Source organism: Manis javanica, chromosome 9 (assembly GCF_040802235.1).
Source record: "Manis javanica isolate MJ-LG chromosome 9, MJ_LKY, whole genome shotgun sequence".
NCBI lineage: Eukaryota > Metazoa > Chordata > Mammalia > Pholidota > Manidae > Manis > Manis javanica.
Genome location: NC_133164.1, coordinates 110,289,931 through 110,313,977, shown reverse-complemented (window position 1 = coordinate 110,313,977; position 24,047 = coordinate 110,289,931). Strand labels below are relative to the sequence as shown.

General features: G+C 42.8%; 1 protein-coding gene across 5 annotated transcripts in view; it reads right to left on the bottom strand.

Annotated features, from left to right (window-relative positions):
• The window catches only part of NEDD4L (NEDD4 like E3 ubiquitin protein ligase), a 308,396-nt gene that overhangs the window by 143,678 nt on the left and 140,671 nt on the right, over positions 1-24,047 (bottom strand). Inside the window, exon 1 of one of the 5 annotated variants that reach the window (XM_073213143.1) lies at positions 17,304-17,528. The exons of the other annotated variants lie outside the window; for them this stretch is intronic. The gene's annotated coding sequence lies outside the window, so the exon portion shown is untranslated. Of the gene's footprint in view, positions 1-17,303; positions 17,529-24,047 lie in introns of those variants that run through there. 5 annotated transcript variants of the gene reach the window in all.

Below are 24,047 nucleotides of genomic sequence, written 5' to 3'. Positions count from 1 at the left end.
CTGTGAAGCTGCTAAAAAAAATACACTTTCAGATACTTCAGTTATGATACTGGCATTTGGCACGATTAGTGGTTTACCCCATCCTAATGATTTACCCCAATCCTAGTCATTCAGATCTTGAAATCGCTAGTAAGAGCTGACTCTCTCCTTGTCCCCTGCTACCTATGAGCAGTCATTTGCAGGTCAACCTTGGGTCATAGGGACCACTGGGAGCCGGGGATGGGGGACAGGGAAGAAGCGGGTGGGGAACTGCATGTGCATCTATTGCTAACACATACTAACACAGTTCTGTTTATATCTAGGTAAATATGCAGCAGCCCATGAAAATATTTAAGAGCTAATAAAGTTGGTTAAAAAAGTTTTCTTATCTCCTGGTTGTATAAATATCATTCAGTGGCAGTCACTAAAAAAGCAAAGGTTCACCAATAAATCATTGAAATGTCCATACAGCTGCCAAAGAAAGTGATAGTTGGGACTTGCTTGTATCTCCAGAGACTCTATCATGTATTTCCCCCATACACGCACAACTACCAGAGGTTAAGAAAACACCTTTCTCATCTATGTTAGTAATGCTTTAATAGAGCCAAGAAAGACGACAACTCACAAAGTCATAAGGGAAAGGGGAAACAAAATTGCTCCCTTTCCAGGAACTGTTTAGTAATTGATTTAATTCTTTAAGTAGTCACTGAATGTCCACCATGTACAAAGGACTATGGTGGGCATGAAGGGGGGAGGGCCAAAGAAGTGGGTGGCAAGGGGTAGAGTTCAACAGACACGGATGAGACGCCGCCCTCAGAGGCTGTCTACCTCTCCTCCACAGAAACCAAAGTCAGACAAGAGTGAATATATATAAAACAGATGCCGTCTTTATGAAACTTAGCTATATATATCAAGAACTCAGAAAAGGTCATGAATTTTTATGATTATTCTAAGAAGATCTGAAATGCAGGGAAAGCCTTACGAACATTTATCACGAATCTTTTATTCATGAAGCACTTCCTGGGCGCAGAGCACTGTGTGGTAGCGTATGTCTACGTCCTCTCTCATCCCTACAACCCTGGCAAGGAGGACGTTAGTGTCCCCACCTCATAAATGAGGAAAAGAGGATGTGCTAATACATATGTGCACAAATGAAACCTATGGAGCCACTCAAGTGGTATTAATGAAGAACTTGATGTATTGCTTGTGCTTTAAAAAGGGAGTTTTAAAAAATGTGTGTTATCACTATGATAAAAGTAAAATGACTGCATTATAAATATATCAATCTACAAATTAGTATTCATTACTGCATTAATGAGACTACGAGTGATTTTTTTTTCTTCCTTTCAATTCTCTTCCTTTTCAAATGATATAGATGTGTCTCTACTTAGCTGGGATGTTGAGATACTGGAAATGGTCCCAAACGGCAGCAACAAGAACATTCAAGTGTAACATATCATATGTTGTGCCAGTAAGGTAGGTAGGGGAAAAGGGCATTTACAGCTGTAATATCAACCTCTGATGTAACAACCACCTTCCTTTTTAAGTAGCTGGATTAAGACATCTCCAAGAGCCTTAGGTATATAAACACACTCAAGTGGAGTAAAAAGGAATGCCCCAATTTTCTTAGTATCTATGTGTTAAATACCCTGCTGGTGAAATACGCATCATCATCAATGTAATAGCATGAGTCTCTCTGTAGGGCCCCTGCCCATGAGGTAATGTTAATCCCATGTCAGCACACAGCATCTCCTTCATTATCCCTTCAGGGGAGTTCAAATCTCCAAGGGCCTCAAGAGTTGTCCCCTATGCACATTTAAGGGGGGGCAGCAATTCAAATCTGTGCACTTGTGACAGAAGTCACCAAATTTTCCAAATTGATTAGATGGGACTTTGCACAAAAATGTATCTTTTGGAAACATAATTCATGAATACATGAGCCCATTCACATACAAACCACATGTACACAAGCAGATTAGGAAGTTCAGGGGCTTTACTTCCTAATTTAAGTGAATTCCTGAAAACAATCTATCTAGAGACAAAAAGAAGTGGATTTCTCATATTAGTAGTAGTACAAAGTTAAAACTACTTTTGAGACAGGGACCGTGGGTGTAGTCAGAGTAGGGTGAGGGCCTCTGGGAAAAGCAAGGCAGGATATTTGCAGTCAGAGCAATGTAACTCCACGTAAGGAAACCCCCTACCAAAATTCTGTGTTAAACATTCAACTCTAGAGTCATTCTGCAGTCAGATAAGTTAATATTCCCCAGATAAAGAGTAGCACATGTTTTCATTATGCTAATCATTTATAATCATGTGTAAGATTCACCTTACCATGCTAAAAGACCCAGGCCTATGTGCTGTCTTTCCTCCTTCAGATCTGATTTTGCAAACTGGGCAACTAATTTAGCATGCAAGCCCAGCCATAACACAGTAAAAGGCAAGAAAGATTCCACCTTAAAGATAAGATTGCACTTAACTTACTCTTTAGCAAACAATACCTCTCAGCCCACCTAGGGGGCTGATCAGGTGGCCGTATTTCATAGGCCCCCAGACCAAGATGCTGGTATCTCAGGGAGGAATCAACAGAGCAGGAAGTTACTTTATCAAGTTACTTCTAAATATTCTAGGACCACTTAAAAAGTCCACACCCCTAAGCTTTTTTTCATGTTCTCAAAAAATCCTTATCTGCCTATAAAACCCCTAGACAACACACCACGGCGGACTCTCTTGTCCCCTCCTGGCGTGAGCTGGGAGCTCTGTCCTTTCACTTTATCTCTAAATAAAAGCCTGTACCTTGCTCTCCTACCTTGAGTGTTTGTGAAGCTCATTCTTTGGCTTCGTGAACAAGAACCCTGGCATCACTTTCATCAGTCCTCAAGTAGCACTGCGGTATTATCTAATATACAGTAAGCATTATGGAAATCTTCAGCCAAGACCATTATATCAAATATAATTACATATATTATTAATTTCAAACTGCTGTATGAGAGTTCAGAAGGACTTAATCATTTTCTCCAACCTTTACTTGAGTAAGTCATATTTGTTCCCTTCCCAGGACAAGCCCAGCACAGAGTAGTCCATAGGATCCCTAATTTAAGGCGTCTGGATAACTATAACCACAGAAGTATGCACACACACCAAAAATATGTACAGCTCAAGTTCACTTTAGATAAACTTAAACTATTCCATAAGAGCTCTGACTGAACACAAATCTACTTAATGAATCATTTCCCTATTATAATCCTACAATCCTAGACATGGTTCCATGAACAAAATTTTACCTGTAAAAAAATTATTTTAAAAGGAGCACGTGTGCCACACATTAAAAAAAAGTCCTACCACCATTATTTAAAACAGAATTTGGTCTTTGTCAATAAATTATCTGTGTTCATTTAATTCATTTAAAGGTCTTAGAAGAACACCCAATAGGTAAAATCCATGTTAACAGAGTTAGTAATAACATAGCACACTTCCAAATTTACCACACGAATTCTTTCATTACCAGCCTTTCTTGATCTTACATTTTTAAATAGATGCCCTACTTATTTAATGGAAATAAATAACATAACCCAAAGCCCTAAGTTTTCAAAGATTAATTTATCTCTAATATACTTGCATATTCACTTACCAAATGCTCCACAGAATTCCTGCCTACAAAGGTGTTATCAGCTGGTAAATATTTACCTGAATTGTTTTGCACAAAGGGTGATAAGCTTCTAGAACTCCAAAGAAAATAAACAGACATAAATTCCAAGAGGTAGCAGGCAGAAACCCTCAGGGCAGGGCAAACACGTTAACAGCGGTGCATAAATGGCTTTTAAGAAAGATGCTCATGGCTCTCCCATTTAACCATCAGGGGGGCAGCCAGATTTTCTCCTGGTATTTTCCCTCAGGACCCTGCTGACAAAGAGAATCCTGGGCTGGTTGACAATGGATTTGAATCTTATAAATCTTAGGAATCCCAAATGATTGTGGGACCTCAATGTTAAATAATCCCCAAAGAAGTTCTTTGAAAACCACACAGTCCAACTCTGTTACTTAACACAATATTTTATACTCAAGCAGAAATAGAAATTTGCTTGATCTATTAAGTATCCATGCCAGAAAAGGCAATCTAAGTGGGGTATAGGCAGTCACCATATAAGAAGCCTTACAACACAGAGAACACTAATCCTATGAAAAATTATGAGGTTGGTGATATTTATCATGGAAACTTTCTAATATTCCCCCCATCACAGCCCCCCATCCTGTCTCAAGATGGCCCCTCTTCAAAACAGCCATTTCCAGGTCACCATTTCCCAGGTACCTAGTGAGGGCTTCACCCTTGCTCTCACTTGGCAGTACTTGTACTCTAGTGGTGTTTGTCCATGGTAATGATTAACTAGAACAACTCAGAATAACTACGTATGCCCTGTTTTATGTTCACTAAGAGGACTCAAAAACATATCAATCTTAGCACCGCCATGATGGCCAGGGTGACTGCCCAAGTCCCAGAGATGACAAACTCCTACAGCAGAGGTTCTCAGACTGCGACAAGGATCAGAATCACCTGAAGGCTGATAAAAAACGGATCGCTGGGGCCCATCCCCAGACTTCCAGTTCCGATCGGACACAGAACCTGATAAATCTGCACTTCTGGTAATTTGCCTGTGTGTACACCCCACTTTGGGAAACACTGAGACTCCAGATCTTTTCCTCTTTGTCTCCCCAGGATCCAGCACAATAGGTTCATTAAATTCAGTATTTGCGCCCCTACCACCCAATCACTTCTGAGAAGGTAGGAAGAGGGCGCAGCTTCACCTCTACTGGATGTCGAGTACTTTGCCTTTCCAGCTGGGCGCCCTTGGCCACTCGACTCTGCCCATGTTTATTAGGAGGGCAGCAAGGGCGACCTGCAAGGCCTGCCTGTAACGGTACCTTACCAGTTGGTACCGCTTTTTGTTCATTTCAGTGGGATTGGGGGAAAGGAAGAGTGGAATGAAAGCTAGTAAACTCTTGCCTATTTAATAAAAACACTATTATCTAATGAAAGAACTATTACAAGTATCCTTTAATAGTAAGAGCCTGTCAGGAATTCAGTTCTAAAGGGAATAAGGCAAGGGGGAAGATTCTGCGATGAGATCACCTCTCAAAACTGTTCTTCCGGGTGTCTGGTGGGAGATGGAACCTACCTACTTTTCTCATGGTTAGAAAAGTCAATCCAACTCGGACTTTCATCAACAAAAATTCAAACAGGCATCTTTAACTGCTTGACTCCATTTTATTTTTTATGAATTAGCTCCCTCTACCCTCAATTTATAACAGTCATGGCCTATAAAACAGGTACCCAGAACTGCGATCAAGTACGCAACAGACTTCCAGTGTCACGACTCCCCCCCTAACACTGAAGCCAGTTCCTTGGCTACCACCACCCAAGTCCTTTCGATCGAAAAGAAACTGTTGGCCAAGCAGAGGATCTTTGAACTTGATGCCAAAGTGGAATCAGCACTGAGCTGTGCCCAACTAGAAAAGAGGGCAAATTCTGAAGTAGGGACCTACTCAGGGAATTCAGCCTTTATTAACTGGGAGGAAGAGATACTTTTAATTAACTCTGGAAGAGCAGCGGTTCCCAGAGCACAGCCTGTGCTTTGTTTCTGCTGTCACTGCGTCCCAGGACACCAGGACTAAAGACAGGCCCCGGGGGAGCCCAGTACCCTCCCGCATCACAGAGATGATAGACACTGCAGAGACCTCCGCGGGCTTATGCTCAGGAACAAGGGACTAGCAGAGGGAGATGGCACGCAGACTGGTAAACAACAGCTAAGCTGAGAGCGAGCCTCCTAGGGCAGGTTTCCTGAGCAGACAGGGGAAGGGGGGCGAGGAGCAGGAAGCCGCTAAACATTTCCCATGCACAGAAACCTCTCTACCCTGGGTCTCTGAGGAAAAGGGATTCCTCTCTCGCATGGGGTTAACAGGAGATGTGGCAGTTTCTGAAGTCTCAACAGGCAGCCCTGCGAGTGGCAGCCATGCAGTGCAGCAGCTGTCCGGGGCACCAGGGAAGCCATGAGGAGCAGGTCTGGAACTTGGCCCTGGCCTCAACACAGAGCAAGTGGAGTTGCTTGTCTCAAACCACCCCATGTGTTATGGGCTAAACCACATCCCTCACCCCCAAAAGATATGTGAAAGTCCTAACCCCAGTGCCTCAGTGAATATGACCTTACAAGGAAATAAGGTCTTTATAGGTCCAATCAAGTTAATATGAGGTCGTTATGGTGGACTCTAATCCAATATGACTGGTGTCCTTATAACAGAGGACGTTTGCACAGAGACAGACATGCAGACAGGAAGATCATGTGAAGACACACAGGGAGGAGACGGCCACGAGACCACGGGACACTAAACACTGCCGGCAAACACCAGGAGGGAGAAGGAAGGAAGGAATTTTCCTCAGAGCACTCAGAGAGCATGACCCTGCCACTTCAGACTTGTAGCCTCCAGAACTGTGAGACAACATATTTCTGTTTTAAGCCACCCAGTTTGTGTTACTTTATTATAGCAGCCCTAGGAGGCTAACACCCTGTTAAATCCAGCCTTTATCAAAACTGCTAGGGCCAAATGTGTTCCAGACCTCTCCCTTTTTTTTCTCATTTTAGAAGGATGACTCTGACTATTCTAACTATTATGTAGCATTCCCAGGAGGGGCAGGACCCATAACCAAATATTAATATCTGTGCAGCAATATGTATGAATAGCTACATCAAGTGTTCTACATAAAAACCAGACATCCTCTCAAGTCTGTTCAGGTCGGGTTTTGCCATCAAATGAGATTCCTACAAGCCTGGAAAAACGCTTCCAGAGCTTTGCGTTTTGGAATTGCAATCAAGGAATTATGGACCTGTGCTAAGCTGCAGGATGACACTTACATTTACTCCTCATGCCACCATATTCAGACCTCTCAAAAACACAACTGCATGTGAAATCCCACAGTGCCTCAGGGAAACAAAAGCATCCCCTCAATTCTTAAAAAAATAATTTGCAAAATAATTTTAGAAGTTTTCTCTTCAAGGCTATTAAGTATGCAAACAAATCACCAGTCACTTGACCTTTCCTTATGCTGAGTTCTGTACTATATCACCACAAGGCTTTTTAAAATTTAAAAACAGAGGTAAAAAATAATTATGCTTCACAGTTACTACAACAGGAAGAAAAATCCATCGTCAATAGAAAGAGGGCTAGATTTATAGCAACACCCACCCAATGTTAGTGAGATTAGTATCATAGGGCACACATTTTCCCCAGTTGTGCAAATGAATATATGGTAGGTGTATTATGACCTCCTGGACCCATATGCTTCCAAGAGGAAAGGGTGTTTGCAGGAGAAATGAAGCCTTCACCAGGCATTAAATATCTTGGTTGACCTGTTCTTCACCAATAGGAACCCTAGAGTCCCTTACTGTATCTCCAACGCTGGATACACACGCGAGATTTTTCCTTGTGTTCAGATATTTTAAAATCCTCCTTCAAGTTACTGTGTTGGATGAGACTAGATATTGAAGGACTTTTAAAGAGAGGTTTATGCTACTAGATGACTTCATCGTATGGATATATGTTTCTCTCTGTCCTTGTGACCCTGTAGAAGGGTTAAATAATCATGGAGGGAGGACACCCTGGACTCATTAAGAAAAATTACATAGACTGAAACACACTTTCCTGTAATAACTGTGGAGGTCAGACCTCTATTACACTTAAACAGAACACAAGATTCTTATTTTACGTCTGTCCTATGCTGAAGAATTTCTGGTAGGCATTAAGTGCAGACTCCAACTAACAGTTAGCCAAACAGCCATGTCTGTTTGATTCCCCAAAGACGACAATCTATTAATTCCAAAGTTTGTGGTCCACTTACCCTTGGTGTATACTCCCTTACAGGTGATTGTTTTTGCCCCTCACTCCTATGGAAATCCTTGATCCTTGTAGGCTCCAGGCAGGCAGCTCACCTCATCTTCCTGGAACAAACCATCCTAAAATAAGCAGCCTCCCTGTGCTCCCTGCATTCCCACTCATGCCCGTGGAGACGCTCCTTTGCCATTGACTCATGTGGCTCTCTGCATTACTTGACCTTTTTCAAGCCAATCTGAATTCTCTGAAACTAGCTGCAAGTCTATGTCTCAGGCTAGTCTTGAACCAGAGAACCTTGTACAAGTCCTCAGTTTTTCTTGGCTGCTTGACTCCCTGCCCATCATTATGACAGGGTAACTCTTCCCAGGGTCATGCATGTGGAAACACCCTCTTGCCTGAGTTGCCAAAATAGGGAATTCTCAGTTTATCTCATATCTGGTAATGATTTACTAAATAGAGAACACATTTTCCATTCAAATCTCATTGTCTTAAACTGGCTTTCCTTTCTCCACTTTTCTAGTGTGGGAGCCACAGAGTCATTTCCTAGAGTGTCCTGTACAAGCTCAAATATACTCAAAGAAACAACAAAAGGTTGGGGAAAAGTTTCAGTGAATCTCATTTTGGCAATATTACTGGACACCAAAAACTAACATCATGAGCCACTGTTGATTAACTAAAAGCAAAAACTGTTAACTGATTTATAAAATTGCCATATTCCTGTGTGAGATAGGTAAATATTCAAATCTAAAGGACACCAAGAAGTATTAACTCTTTAAGGGCTACCTTAGGGAGAAAAAAATCGAAACAGTTAATTCCAGAAACCCAGATGGGATTGTTGGTAATCACTTATAAACTGAAAATGGAGTTCATATTAAAAATGGATCATTCCCTCACTATGCACCATTATAAATTTTTATTCCAATCATGTAAATTCTCCATGTCATTTTTCATGCTTCTGCAGTTTGTCACTGATTTTTTTCCAACCCTGAATAGGTTTACTTTCAAAATAAAGATGCACAAGTCTCAATAGAGATGCGAATTTTCACACACCAGACTCTTAAACAGCCCTAATAAAGGCACCTGTCCGAGAAAACACTCACTGTAATTAACCTCAAATTTTTGTGCAGCTGACATAGATTGCAATACTTTTACACAGCTATCACAATTATATCAAATAAATGCCACCTGCAGATGCCTCAAGTGTCACCACAAAGGGAGGCCAGATCTTTCTCTTCACTGGGTCACTAGGGGGCAAAGTGTGTTAGAGTACCCCAAGCCAGGTGAACATGCATATGCACCTCCCCATTCTGCAGGGATAGCAGTAACTGAAAAAGCAGTTGAGACCTCAGCAATTATCATTCAGGTTGCAGCATGCCTCTTTATAAGAGAACACAAAACCCTACCCAGACACATGCAATCTAAATTGGAGAAATGGTATGTGTGGGAACAGCTATGTAACCTAGCCACAAACCACTCATTAATGGCTAATTAATGGCTAACTAGGTGTATATATGCTCTATAATCTGTAGTCTCTAATTTTGAGGACCTCAGGCTTGAGATCCAGACAAGCAAAAGAAGGAACCTTGAACCTTCTGGTCATCTAACCTCAGTCATTCAACACCTCCAGGATGAAATTCACCACAAGTTCCAACCTCCTCTATTCCACATCTTATTAATGCAGCCAAACAGCACCCACTCTGAATTCGTTCTTCGTAACCTACAAGAGTCCAGACTATACATGCTCTGCCCAGCTGTGGCCCAGCCTGCCCTTGAAATGCCACCATCCATGTGCTTTACACATTTAGCAAGGGGCATGACTTTTAGTTCTCCAAACACAGCATGATCCTTCCTCCGCTGGAAATTCCTGTCCTGGCCCCCCTAGCAGCACATGACCCTCACTCAACCTGAAAGACCAGCTCAGCCATCTGAGATAACTTCCTAACCCCAAACCCTACTCCTGTTGGCAAAAATCAATCAGTACAGCAATTGTTTACTTATGTGTCTGTTTCTGCTGCTGGTCTTAAGTTCCTTTTGAACAGGGCCACTTCTTGGCCACATACATATAACATGCCAGTCACACAGTAAGTCTGCATCAAGGAACTGCTTTACAGGACACCCTGATGGCCCCTGGGCTGGTCAGACATAGGAGGTTTGCGGGTAAGGTGGGTGGGGTAAATCTCAAGCTGAGGACAGATACCATATGTCGCTGACCCTATCATGGAACATGCAGAATTTACATGCTGAGCAATGGTTATCCCCAGTATTTTAAAGTGCAATAGCCCAAAAAAGGAGTAAACAGGATGGAAACTAAAACACTCTTATTTGCAATCACTTGTTTCTATTTCCCATGTCATGACTGAAATAAGGAAATCCAACAGTAATGGAGCAGAAGCGGGATGTGAAGGATTATCTGCTCTTAGGGAGTTTGAACAAGAGGCAATTAATAAAGGATTAAGGCTAAGTCAAACTACAGTGGGACACCTAACTGCAGCATGTTGAGTGCTGAAAACCCGAGTGGCAATTAGGTTGGAAACCCACAATGGGTAAAACATTTGCTGCATCGCAGAGGATCTGGAAGGAGCTTCACAGAGCCATTCCCCTGTGGACAGACCTCTCTGTATTGCAGAAGCCTGCAGGCTAAACTCTGACCCTTAGAAAAAGTACATAGGGAAGTCTAGCAATTAGACTTTCATCTCAGAGTAGTGAGAGCCACCCAGCCAGTTGCATTATACTAATAATGCACTGTGGCTACAGACAACTCACCACCAAGTATTGAGAGCTCAGAAGAAGCCACAGCCTTCAACGGATGGGGGAGGCTCCCTTCACAGAACCTTCCAAGGCTCCAATGTCTGAATCCCTCCTGATTCCTTAATTCAACACATATTCAGTGAACACCTACTACGTCTCAGGCACGGGTCTAGCATTAGATAGACCAGGGAAGAAACACCGCAAACTCCCTACCCTGGTGGAGTATACAAGGGGATATAGGTGGTAAACGACACAGAGTTAATTAGTAAAGAACAGACTTTTAGAAAGTGACAAATACTTAAGAGAAAAGAAACACAGCAGGCCAAGAAGACTGGCCCTGGGGGTTTTACCCGGAAGGAGATGCCAGCTGCAATTTTAACAGGATGAACAACAGCTCTTTCTGAAACAGTGATGTTGAACAGCAACTTGAAGGAAACGAGATGGCATTACCTGGGGAGAAGACCCTCACAAAAATTTAACAGTTGTTCCTTTGACAGAGATAATTTTTTTCTTCTTTAATGGCTGCCTTGGTTTACTTGATTCAGCGTAACAGAATTGAGAGCTTGCGCTCTGGAGGAACCTACGCCCAGGTGTGTTTTCTAGTTCTGCCACTCACACCTGGAAATAATCAAATGTCACCTGTCACCAGCTGACTTCTATAAGCTAATCTCAAACAGGGGCCTCTCCTCTTCAGCATGGCCCCTGAGGTGCTCAGTGCATATCTGAATGAGTGTCACCTCAAGGTTGGGAGGCCATTTAGACTCTAAATCTCGGAGCTCAAATGGTGGACCCTCAATTTTGGAGCTCGCAAATTGCTTTTCATTTTGCTCTGTCCAACTTCTCCCCTTTAAAAAAAAAAGAAAAAAAGGCAGAACCAAATATAGATGTGCAAACACCCTTATATCACATCGTGAGCCACTGCTGTCCTTTGTCCTTACATCACCAAAGTTCAGGGGGCTTGCCTGCCCCAAGGCACAGCCCTGAACACGCAGCCTGGTCACCTGAGGAATTCAGAAGGCATTACCTCATTCTCAGCAAGGCTCAGTGTCTTGCCAATGGGTTTCAGCCCTGGGCAAGTTCACTATGGATTCAGTGAGACCAAACAAATGACAGTAGAACGTTCTTGGGGTAAAAGGGTTATACCCAACTTTATTTCCATGGTGGCAGGTCAATCATTAAAATCGTTCACTCAGAGCGAGTCTGTACACAGCAAGCCGGTCTCTGCCTCTGGGCCCCTCTGCCTGCAGAGCCATCCTCTGGGCTTCTGACCTCGGCACTGCCACCACTCCAGCCTCTGCTGTGCTCTCCCTTCAGCCTTGCAGCTGTGCCACTGTGCCACCTAGAGCACTGGGTAGAGCTCTTTATATAGAGTCAATAATGATGTATTTCCCACATGTGTGTAGTGAGCTAGTCAACAGGGCCAGGTGAGAATCCTGGCCACAGGAACTTTCATTTTATCCACACTGGGTTAAGTTCAGAGAGTGTGGGTTGTGTCTCTTAAGTGTACTGCTCCGCCTGGGTTCATTGATGTCTTGCCAATGGGTTTCAGCCCCGGGCAAGTTCGCTATGGATTCAGTGTGACCTAAGAAATGGCAGTAGAACATTCTTGGGGTGAAAGGATTATACCCAACTTGATTTCCACAGTGGCAGGTCAATCACTAGAATCCCGTTCACTCAGAGAGAGTCTTTGTGCAGCAAGCCCGCAGCCTCTCAGTCTCTGTCCGCCTCCCCAGCTCCTTCGTGAGGGTCTTCTCCCCAGCCTCTCTGCCCGCAGCCATCTCAGTCTCTGTCCTCAGCGCTGCCACCACTCCACTCCCATTTCTGCTCTCCTGCAGCCTTGCAGTTGTGCCACCATGTCACCCAGAGCACTGGGCAGGGCTCTTTATACAGTCAATAACCACGTATTGCCCACACGTGTGTACTGAGCTAGCTGACCAGGGCCAGGGGAGAATCGTGACCATAGGAACCTTCATTTTATCCACAATTTACCCCCTTTCTCAATAGTCAGCCTACAGTTTCAAAATAATAACAATTTACCAGGTTTGTTCCATAGTTGCTATAAGTCTTGACTTGAGGGAAAAAAAACTGGGAACTGGAATATTGGAGGTCATAAAACCTAAGACAATTCCATCTGGCAAATGACAAAACTTGTGTCATGTCAATGGTACAGCCACAAAGTCAACCCTTTTGCCTCTCTATCTAGGCTGCCACATCTCTTACAGGGCAGAATATTTAACTCATTCATCCTGAGGCTGCTCCACAGATGAGGGAGACTCTCATTTCCAATACTGAGCAGAGGATACTTAAAGGTGTTTGATAAGTAGAAATATTTTTTCCAGGAAGTATCTTTTCATTTTGTTCTAAGACCAATGACCATTAACCCTTCTAGGCACCATAATTTGTAGCTTTCTGTGGGAAGGATGTTTTGAAGGATTTTTTAAAGCAAATTTTCCAACCATTATCCTAGTGTCAGCCACAACGTCCACACTAACCAAAAACAGCTGAACTAGAAAATGTTAGGAGCTATCACACAACAGGAAAAAAGCTCACACGCCTATACAATCATTGCTGCCGCCTGCTCATTTCATTTCTTTGTAGCCCCTCATACTACCGCCAGTTATAGTATCTGTCCACCTGGTTACAGTCTCCCCACCAGGCTGAAGCTCCCTGCAGGTGGGGTGGCAGGTGGTCGAAGAGCCCTGTGCCCATCAGTGCCTCTCCTCTTCAGTGTGGCCGCTGGGGTGCTCAGTGCATATTTGAATGAGTGTCACCTCAAGGTTGGGAGGCCATTAGACTCTATCTGGTGCACCCTCAATTTGAAAGCTCACAAATTGCTTTTTATTTTGTTCTCTGCCCAACTTTTCCCCTTTCTTAAAAAAAAAAAAGCAAAGCAGGGCCAAATACAGATGTGCACAAGCAAAACAAAAGGTTGGCTGAATTATGATGTAACACCTAGGAGGCACAGGGGCTGCGACGAAGAGGCTGGTCCTGCCCCTTGGGGGTGGGAGGAGAGTGACCCTGTCATCAAAGCGTTTCACCCTGTGTCATGCTCAAAATCAAATTTTAATGGCAATATTCCTGCAGAGGGCTGACGCACCCCTCCTGGGATTCTCAGTTCCACACAGGGAGACAGGCCTTCAATCCGGCTTCTTCTTCCTCTCTCCCCCGCTCTCTGACACGCATACCTTTCAGCTTACATAATCTTTCTGGCCATGAAATTCTTCATTTTCTTCAGAAACAGAATCTCTCTGGCATACACACATACACGCACAAACACACACGGAAAACTACACTATTCTTGGTGTGTGGCCTACCATTAATGAACACAGAATTGACAAATAATTATTTTTTCAACCAACTAACAAACTAGGGGACTTTTTTTCCCAGTCCGAATAATCTTACAAACCAATTCAGTCTCAATGGTCTTTGACTGCCATTCTCACTCAGCCCAAAGCTTAAGGGTTGTTAAATTTTAACAAATAAGAATCAGGTGAAAACAAGAATAAGAGAAGTCAAAAAAAAAAAAAAAAAAAAGCAATCAACCTTAAAAGAATTCTAGCTCAACAAAAGCTGCCAGGCTGAAGTGAAAAAGAAGTACCCCTCCAAGTCTAGCACAAAAGTACTTCAATTTGGTCACTGACTAAAGTAAGAAGACAAAGCACCTTAAAGCAATGAACAAGGCATTACAAGTATCTTTGATAACTGTCAGTGCATTAAAATAGTCCCACACATGTAATGCCACTTTCTAGCTTTCTGTGTCCAAAGAGAACAAATCTAAGATATCTCACTCACTGAGGAACACTGATACAGGTATACCCCTAAACACCTCAACACACAGAGCAGGGATGAAAAAGTGGAATATATTAAAATGCCTTGAAGCCACCACACCATTTCCTTTCCCGAAGCTAGAAGGCTTCTCTGGGTCTCAAGCTTGTCTGCTTAGCGTGGCACATCTTGGCCAAAATAAACTCCTTGACCTTGTTACTTGAGCTGGAGGTTGAAACCCCTGCACTGGAGAGAGCCTCTGATGCTCACAGCCCCAGGACTCCACATGGCCTCTGCTCAGGAATCCATGGCCAAATGCCAAATGCCCTCTGTGACGTGTGACGTGACGGGCCTCCCAGTCACTGGCCTGAGTCAGAGGTGGCTTATAACTGCACATGACCTTCCAGCCGATGAGTAACAGTGAATGAGCAACACTGACACCATGGCAAGCGGTGCGTTTCTGTGTATTTCTATGAAACTCATTTGAATGGATCATCTCTGTGTTTCCACTTAGTCTAAAGGGACACTGCTAACTGCCTCTGGCAGGTGATGCTATGTCACACTTCTGATGTGCTGTTCCAAAAATTCCCATGGAGTCTTCCCTTCTCTAGGAGAAAAATCAATCCTTTGTTTTCATTGGTGATGTGTATCAGGAGCTGGAATTGTTCTTCCAGTAATTCCTTCTAAAATGAAGAAATAGCTCACATTGGTCTCAGCTGAGAGAGTATAGCTCATGGTTACCTGAGAAGATCTCATGATTATTTGGGCTGATCCAGTTTGGACAACAGCAAGGCAGGATGGATTTTCTATAAGATTTAGACCTCAGGCCTGTAGGAGCCAGAAACAAAGCCCCCTTTGTTTCCAGGAGGGCAGCTGGTCGTCTCACCCAAGCCTGACCCATACGTCCTAGCCTGCGGGAGGGATTCCACTGGGGAGCTGCCTACCCGCGCTCCTGGGTACCAAGAGAACCAGGCCAAGCACAGAGGGAGAACAAATATTTACTGTAGGTGAAGGTGTGCCAAGTGACCCCCTCTGTGGAATTCTGAGCCACAGAGAGCATAGCTGAGATAGAATCTCAAAACACCTGAGGACACGTGCTTCTGCCCTCACCCTGAAGGTGAATAACCTCAAGAAAGCCTCCTGCATCCACGGTGAGAGATTAGCCAGCTTGCTTCAAAAGGACTGTTGAATGGGAAGTCCTCTCCTACATTACTAGCACATTAACTCACCATGAACTTGAGAGGTAACAGGAGGGAAGTCAGGAGGAGGAAAAAAACCTGTGCTAATGTGAAAGAGATAGATATAAATGACTGCACTTGAAAATCGTTGGGAAAGCCCTAAGAGGTACATACGGATGGACAAACACTGCCTGGAATGAAACAAAAAAAAAATCGAAACAACCTCTGCACCCCGGCCTAACCATCATAACCACAAACGCCTCTGTGTTATTAACTGTTTCTAGAATGTCATCTAAAAGTACACAGGGCTCCCTGCCATCACCGCTCCCATCCAACAAACCTCTTCAGGATGAAATTTTTATATTCCTCAAGTAGCAAATTCCTATCATTCTGTTCATGCCTTTGTTTGTAATCTTTTCATTATATTCCACACTAACAAGAGCCTGCCATAAACATATTGTTCTAATACAAGACTCAAAGAATTTTAATTAAAAAAAAAAAACCCACAACATCTGTGAGAATCATTCCCCTTCTCTTCTGGAAAGTATTTTTCTCACCCAAATTCCCATTGGACGTAAAGTTTCACCTGTCTTCCCCCACAGGCATAAGGGGGGAGGGGCTATACCACACAGCTTTCTTAAATTCCCTCTTTGATTCCCACAATCTAACTCAAACGAATGTACACAACATACTTCTCAATGTGAATGAGAGTTGGCTATAGGCTTTGCTCTACCTTACAACACTGAAACATTTTCATTGTCTTACAATTCCAACAATTTTTTTCCCCTTGAAATGTATTTGAATTCCATTGATCTTAACATGTAGCATTAGGAATTTGTTTGAAAGTAAGCTGGCTCATTAACATATAGGTGTAGCCTGTACTCAACTTCATCTCAGGCTTTGGCAACACACAGACACACACTAACCAGTTAACTAACAGTTTGTGAATCACCATCAACTGAGACAGTAGAGAAACAGAAAAGTCACGTGTTAATCATAAAGTCTATTATTAGTTTGTATGAGTAGTAAGGGTGGGAAAATAATGGGAGAACTTAAAGGAAAAATTCGATTAAATATGCTCTGGCTTTAATTTTTGTTCTTGCAAAGTATAATAAAAATAAAATAATTTGTATTTGGAGTAAGTTATATAAGCCTCACACTAAGGGGAAGAAAGACTTCTATCACTACCAACCAAAAATTCAGATATAAACCATAAATCAGTCTCTAAGCAAACTGTTTGACAACCTAAGATACTGTTTCATTTGAAACCAAGTACAGCTGGTGTCTCCCTTTTCTCCAGTGAGAGTTCTAAGAAATATTCAGGGAAAACAAGAGACCAAAACAGAACAGGAAGAAAACACAATTGTTTCCTCCCAAACCAGTGACTTCTAAATGTAAGTGGTCTACATTTTCCATTACTTTCAAAAAGAGAAGTATCATTTTTGGACTAAAAAACACACATTATTTAAAATAGTCAAGACACAGATAAGGAAGCAAAGGAGAATCAGAATTCAGATAATTTTTTTCAAGTTCCATTCTCTGCCTACCATCCTGTCTATACATAAGCAAAGCAAATTAAACTGATCAACGACAGCTAATCCTCAACACCAAAGAGTAGTCATTTATAATGGAAAATTCTTAGTATTTTGTACAATACTGCCCCTGATAGAAAAAGCACCACGCCAAAATCAAACTCCATGCTATGAGATGTTATGCCTGCATATAATAAACGTACAGTGGCGTCTTTGTTCTTACCTGTAATTGTCCTCAAGGCTCAAGAAAACAAGCCAGTTCTGCTGCCTGAAAGCGTCTGCTTGGGCTGGAGTTGTACTAACACAGCTGGGAAGCTGTCGCAAAGGCCCTGGGCTCCGGGCCTCGTCTTCCTCCTCGAAGCGCTGCCCGTACACACCTCTGCTGACACTCGGGGACCACCAGGAAGTTTTAACACAACTGAGGAGGAATGCACTCAGCTCGCTACTTATACTGATGATTCACTTCACTGACAGCTAGAAAGCAGGGCTTGTTGGTGGAAAAGGAGTAGAGTCAAGCTCCACCCCCTACCGTAAGGATTAAGTAACTCCACCCAGCTGAGCAATTAGCTTTAACCCCCGCACAGGCCAGAACATGAAGTTACCTGCAGCACGGCTTCTCCAAATGATAGTTCTTTATAGATGGGAGGAGGAAGCAGGGGCTCACCGAACAGGATGGGCAATAACCCGAGTGTACAAGGTGCTTCTAATAACTGTAACTTGGGCTGGGCTGTTTGCTTATTTAAAGCTGTATCTGAGCTTCGGGGCAGACACGCAGCAGAGGTCTGTCCTTTACTATTCACAAGGAAGTCAGCTTCTCCCAGGGCTGCACACAAGGCAGGCTGGAGAGCACAACTGGCTGGAAAGAGCTTAAAGTCTTGAAGGGAGGAAAAGGCCAGAACAAAGATAGCTAGGCTACAAACACAACACCAAACACAGAGACAGCACCCTATTAGCCCCCCATCTCTGGTGTGCAAGGCCATTTCCTGAATAAGCAGCTGGGCGCCCCCTTCTGCACTGAGCGAGGCCAGGAGCTCACCTCTGCACTCCTCAGCGCTCTGACCCATTTGAGGGGTACAGAGCTCCGACCTGACCACCCTTTACTGAACTTGAGGCCAAGTCCACCATGGGCCGAACTTTCTTTGGACTTGTTCGCGCCACGTCTAACCCCACTCTACAAACTCCTGCAGGTGTGGGTGAAACTGGAAATGTCCTCATTTGTAGCAAAATACTAACTTTCTACATCAACTCCAATTTGGTGACATGCTCACTTGTTAATGTTCCTAGCAGGTCAGTTGAGAAACTCTAAACTAGTCTTTCAAGTTCTCACAGGTGCCCAAAGGCTAGATTTGCAGAGGTGCTGGGAAAACAATACACCTCCCCAAGGGAGCCAGCAACCCCTCATGGATGGGAGGATCCCTGAGGGCTTGGTGAGCAAAGTTGGCACCAGGTTAGTACTAGAAACCCTGTCCCCAAATACACCCTCATAGACTGGCTGATGGTTCCAGTTATATTCAATAGACTTTCTGAAACCAGAGAAATGCCCTGAATTTTCAGTATTCAGTATTAAGTGAGGACACACAAGTGCTAAATAGTCTAAGTTTAAGAGCAGGAACGCCATCCTCTTTGTATCTAAAATTTTGCAATTAAGCTGTTTCACATTTACATGCTGGCTGGAAGGTTAAAAAAGAAAGAATCACAATATAAGAAAATATACCTGAACAAGCTACATAAGTTACTTAACAATTTGCCGGTTCTCCTACAGATGTAAACACATCTTTACTTTTCATCAAAGGTTACCTGGCTGTAATGCACTGAATCGTGTCCCCCCAAATTCTTATGTTACAGTGCTAACCCCCCCATACCTCAGAATGTGCCTGTGTTTGAAGACAAGGTCTTTAGAGAGGCAACTAGACTAAAATGAGGTCATTAGAGCAGGCACCTAATTCAGTGTGACTGGTGTCCTTTTAACTGAAACTGAGGACACAGACCAGTACACAGAGGGACGACCACGTGAAGAAGCAGGGAAAAGACAGCATCCCCAAGCCAAGGAGACAGATGTGAGGGGAGGGAGAATGAGGAGAGACAAGCCCTGCCAGCACCTTGGTCTCAGACTTTCAGCCTCCACAACTGTGAGAAAATTAACTTCTGTGGTTTAAGTCCCCTGGTCTGTGGTACTTCTTATGGCAGCCCTAGCAAACTAATACACTAATTACATGATCATTTCATTCCAGATATTAATATAAAACATGAAGACAAAATTCAGATTTCTGATTGCTAGCTATTCTCCCCTAGTCAAACTCTTCTTTTTAGTAAGTTTGCTCTGTCCCTGACTCCTGAGATTCAGCCTTGAAAACACAGAAAAACCTCATTCTGAAGGAAGGAAAAATAAAAAGCCTATGAATGACCTTTCCACCTTATAATTCTGCTGCCAAACAGACAGATGACCAAGTGGTCTACATGCGCGTCCTTCTCCCCAGTCCATGGAAATCAGAGCCTGTCCAACCTCCACTAAAATACAACCAAACCTAGTCAAGAACAACTTCAGCACTGAATAGGAAATGGGAACAATGGAGGAAACGTTAGAAGCCTTAGTTCAGGTCCAGCTATCCAGAGGAGGAAATTAAGGCCCAAGCAGAGCAGTCCAAGATCCAGGAATAAATGCCGTAGATTCGACCCAAACATTCAGTCCTAATCCAGTGTTACTATTCTGCTCCCATGACACCATTAAACTGAGGATAGCCTGAAATCACCAAATCTCTCCAGTATCCCAAAAAAGAGAAACTGCTGTTCCATGGAGCAGCTGTAGGGAAGAAAGGAGAGGATGCAAACACTGGATACGGGATGGAGTTTGGCAGGACCTGAGAGTAAGTCTAAAACAAGCTTTCTAAACCTGGGCTTTACTGACCTCTGGGGCAGGTCATTCTTCGTGCTGGGCAGCTGTTCCGTGCATTGCAGGGTAGTTATCCCAGCCTCTACCTACTGGCCAGAAGCTCTCCCCCAGCTGCAACAATCAGAAATATCTACAGCCATATCCCTGAGTGTCCCCTCAGGCAAAGTTGCCTCTAGTTGAGAACCACTGGTTTAAAAGGACAAGACTGTGCAAAGTAGCTGGTGTCCTTGGAGAAGGGGTATGGGTGCAGGGAGCCACTTCTGAGGCCATATGGAGGAAGGACCAGTACTACTGAAGGAAGGTCAAGAACCAGTTGGAGAGAAGGGCACATTATAGTATCTCCCCAACTGGGGTCACATTTTTGTGTCTTATTGTTTTGTCTTGCTTTTTCCAAAGTAGGTGGTCATAGGCTGAGAGTAAGGGGATTGGAAATTGAGTCAAGAATACCAAAGTCTGGAACAACCAGAAAATGAAAGGAACAAAGCCGGGCTGAGTCAAGGATGCCGAGCAACACCGAAGTCTGATGGAAGACAGGAGGTAGCATCATGAAGTCGGCGGGGCCCCAGCATGCACGAAACTGCAGGCCCCCCCACCCTCTCAGTCCCCCATAAGTCAGTGAATCCAGGAAGAAGGTACAGAGGCTGGCTGAGGCATGTACTAGGAGTTCCTAAAAGGTTATGGACACAGGGGTGCCCTAGTTTCCAAGATGGTTAACTGGGGATGCAGAGCTTAATGAAAGTGTTAAATGAAAGTGAAAACAAGGAAACCTGCCAGGATCTGTTGCAATGGAATAAAGATGAAGAAGGCTGAGTGAAGGGGTACTGCTGAGAGGGAATCAAGAGCCTACAGACAATCTGGAGGGCTAAAGACCCTCATCCCCTTTGACTTATATAATTCCAATCCAAGGATCTTTCCTAAGGAAATAATCTGGGATATAATCAAGTGAAATAGACAGTAAGTTCATTATAAAAACATAACGAAAAAACTGTAAGGAACCTTAATGACCTTTATGTTCATGTCCACAAGGGATATTTCAAAACATAGGAAAATAATCATGATATAATGTTAAGAAACGTAAGCCCAATTTAAGAATTTTACCTATTTACATGCATGCATTTTTGTAGTTCGTGAGTCTTAATCTCTATCGAGGCAACAGTAAACAGATGTGATTTCCAAATTAAAACAAACATCAGAAGGAAATGGGATTAGAGTCTTCGACAAGAAGGCACAACAGGAGGACTGGTCAGAGAAGAAAGGAGGGGGATCAGAAGCCAAGACAGTCAAGGGTCAAGGACGACAAAAAGGTTGAAGAGGAATGTGCAGAACAAATCGAGGCCTCTGGATTTGATGAACACGAAGGTGCTAGTATCTTAAGACAAGATACTTCAGTTTCAAAATGTGGTTCAGAAAACAGTTAGCAAAGGGAGTGGAAGGGATAGTAGCCTTTCTTGGAATTCACCCCACGGCTCTTACTGGCAAGGAGAGGCCACAGAAGGCACAGTTGTGAATGACCATGGGCGGGTCATTCATAGGAGAGGTCAGCTCATAGGACCAGCTGCTTTCCCTTCTTGCTTACATCCCTTGGAGGTTTTTTTTCCCTATATTTAAAGTTCAAAATGATGTTAAAAATTAATGGGGGTTCTTGAATTCTATATTACTTACTAGTAAATGTACGTCTTTTTGTGACTCCTAGAAATTGACCTATTACCAAAAAGTAAAAAAAAAGATTGGGATGGTTTGTAAGGAGATTTTATGAAATATCACAAAGGGTCACACTGGATCAGTATGTTCCAATGGAAAGTAGAGGAAGTGTATAAAAAGTCTAAGTTTAAGTTAACATAACCGTAAGGAACGAAGACAGTATGAAGGTTAACCTCATTTAAACCAAAAACTCACCAAGAACACAAAATTTGAACTTCTGAGTAGTATTCCAAAGACATTTCAGTTTCTATTTTGTTCACTTTTGGTTTCCATTTTAGGAAGATTTGTCAGTTAATGAGATTATCTTGAGATTTTTTACCCCCACCTTAAAAGCCACCAAGAATTTATTTATCTCTACATTTCAGCCTTCAAATATGTTTCAAACAATAGTATTACAAGTTATCATAAAATGCTCATCATAAATGATTAGTTAAAAAGCATTATTCCAAACAATATTATAGCATCACTCCAAGTACATAAACTATCTCTATATCTGTGTATAAATAGAGCCCAAGGACTAGAAGGAAATAAAAATAGTAACCATCTTCTGGCTATTCACATGACAGGTGGATCACTGCTTTATACTTTATCTTTTCCAATGCCTAATTCTTTTACATAATCAGGGGGGAAAGAACATTATTTTAAAATTGCTAAGAATGTTATCATCACTGAAAAAGAATGAGTAACCAAAGGAAGAATCCAACTCCTGGGGGAAGGGGACCCCAAGTTTCTCTGTTTTGTTCAAAACCAGCTACAGTAGGAGAGAAACTAGGACACTTGGAGGGGGAGGAATAAATTGAGCAAATGAAGGATGACATGACACAGGCAAAAATCATTACATAACACAGGCAAGGTCTGGCGATTACACCACCAAGTCCTGAATTTCCTCACAAGGTCTTAAATCAAATCCTCCGAACTTGTATTAGCCTTTTCTTCCAATGTCTTAAAGGAAAGGTTACTGTGTGGTTTACAGGCTTCATAGGTTAATACAATCAAGTCGCTAGGGATTTCATTAAAACATCTGAAAAGGAAACTCTCTCATCAAGACGGGGAAAGGTCTCTTGAATCTTCAAACATCAGCAGACATGACATGGCACTGGTCAAGACCCAGTGATCTGTATCCCTGACAGTTTACAGACAGTCCCCTAATTTATCAAATGGTTGTGTTCATAACATTTATTATTTTGGGGCAACCACTCAGGATCTAGAATCACTTTCACATAGAAGAAATACCTTGACCTTTGTGATCCTGTCCAATCCCTTTGGCTGTGAAGACCATCTAAATGTTGGACCCTACCCAGCCCAGGTTGCTCTCTGAAGCTCCATGCTCACTAGCCATCACCTCCTTCACATCTTCACTGGGGAGTCTGAGAGATCTGACACCAATTTCTCACTCTGCCTCCACACCACCTGTTCCCCCGCTAACCTTTCCCCTCTCAGCAGCTACCAGCCAGCCAGCTGTTCAAGCAGAAATTTCTTCCATCCACTCTTCTCTGTATTCCAAACACATCCACTCCATCTATAGGCCCTAGAAGACATGCACACAACCATCCCTCCCTTCCTGCCATCCTGGGTGTTACCATGCAGGTGTTCCAACTATCCTTTCTCACCTAGGCTACAGCCTCCTCAGAGCCCCCAACCACTCTCCCCTGAGACAATAAACTCACCCAAGGCAACATCTACGAACAACAGTTCAATCCTACCATTGCTTGTTTTAACAATCCCATTTCTGGGGTGGGGCACAGCATAAGCCATAATCCAACTTGAGAAAAACTGTTTTTGCACAGATAGCTGCTGTACCTTTTCTCTCTTATATGGAATGTTGGAAATTTAAATAGAAAAATGACTAAAGAAGATATTGTACATTGTGAAAATGGAATATCGTATATCGCACATCAGACTGTTAAATGACCAAAAAAATAGGCCACGAGAGTCTACTTACATTATGATGCTAAGTATGTAAAAACACACACATTCCCCACCAAAGACAAAGTATTAAGAATGATATTCTTTCTGGTGCCAGTTGCTTTTTCCTTTTTTTAAAATTTAGAGAAACGTGTAGATAATAAGGGTCATGACTGGAAGGGGAAAACCCTCCTTATTTTCAAACATAAAGAGATGGTGCTGTACATAGTTGTTGGCTTTCAGGCACCATGGAAAAGGGACATTTAAAAGCACAATGTTAAAATTAAAAGCTTCTCTACAAAATACACAATAAATCAAATGAGAAAAATCCTATTTACAGGGAACTCTTAAAAAAATCAATGAAAAATTAACATGACTTTCCAAAGGATGCAAATCAGCACTTCATTAAGGAAGAAATCAAATATATGAACAGATGTTTGGTCTTATTCATTAGAGACATACAGTGAGGTA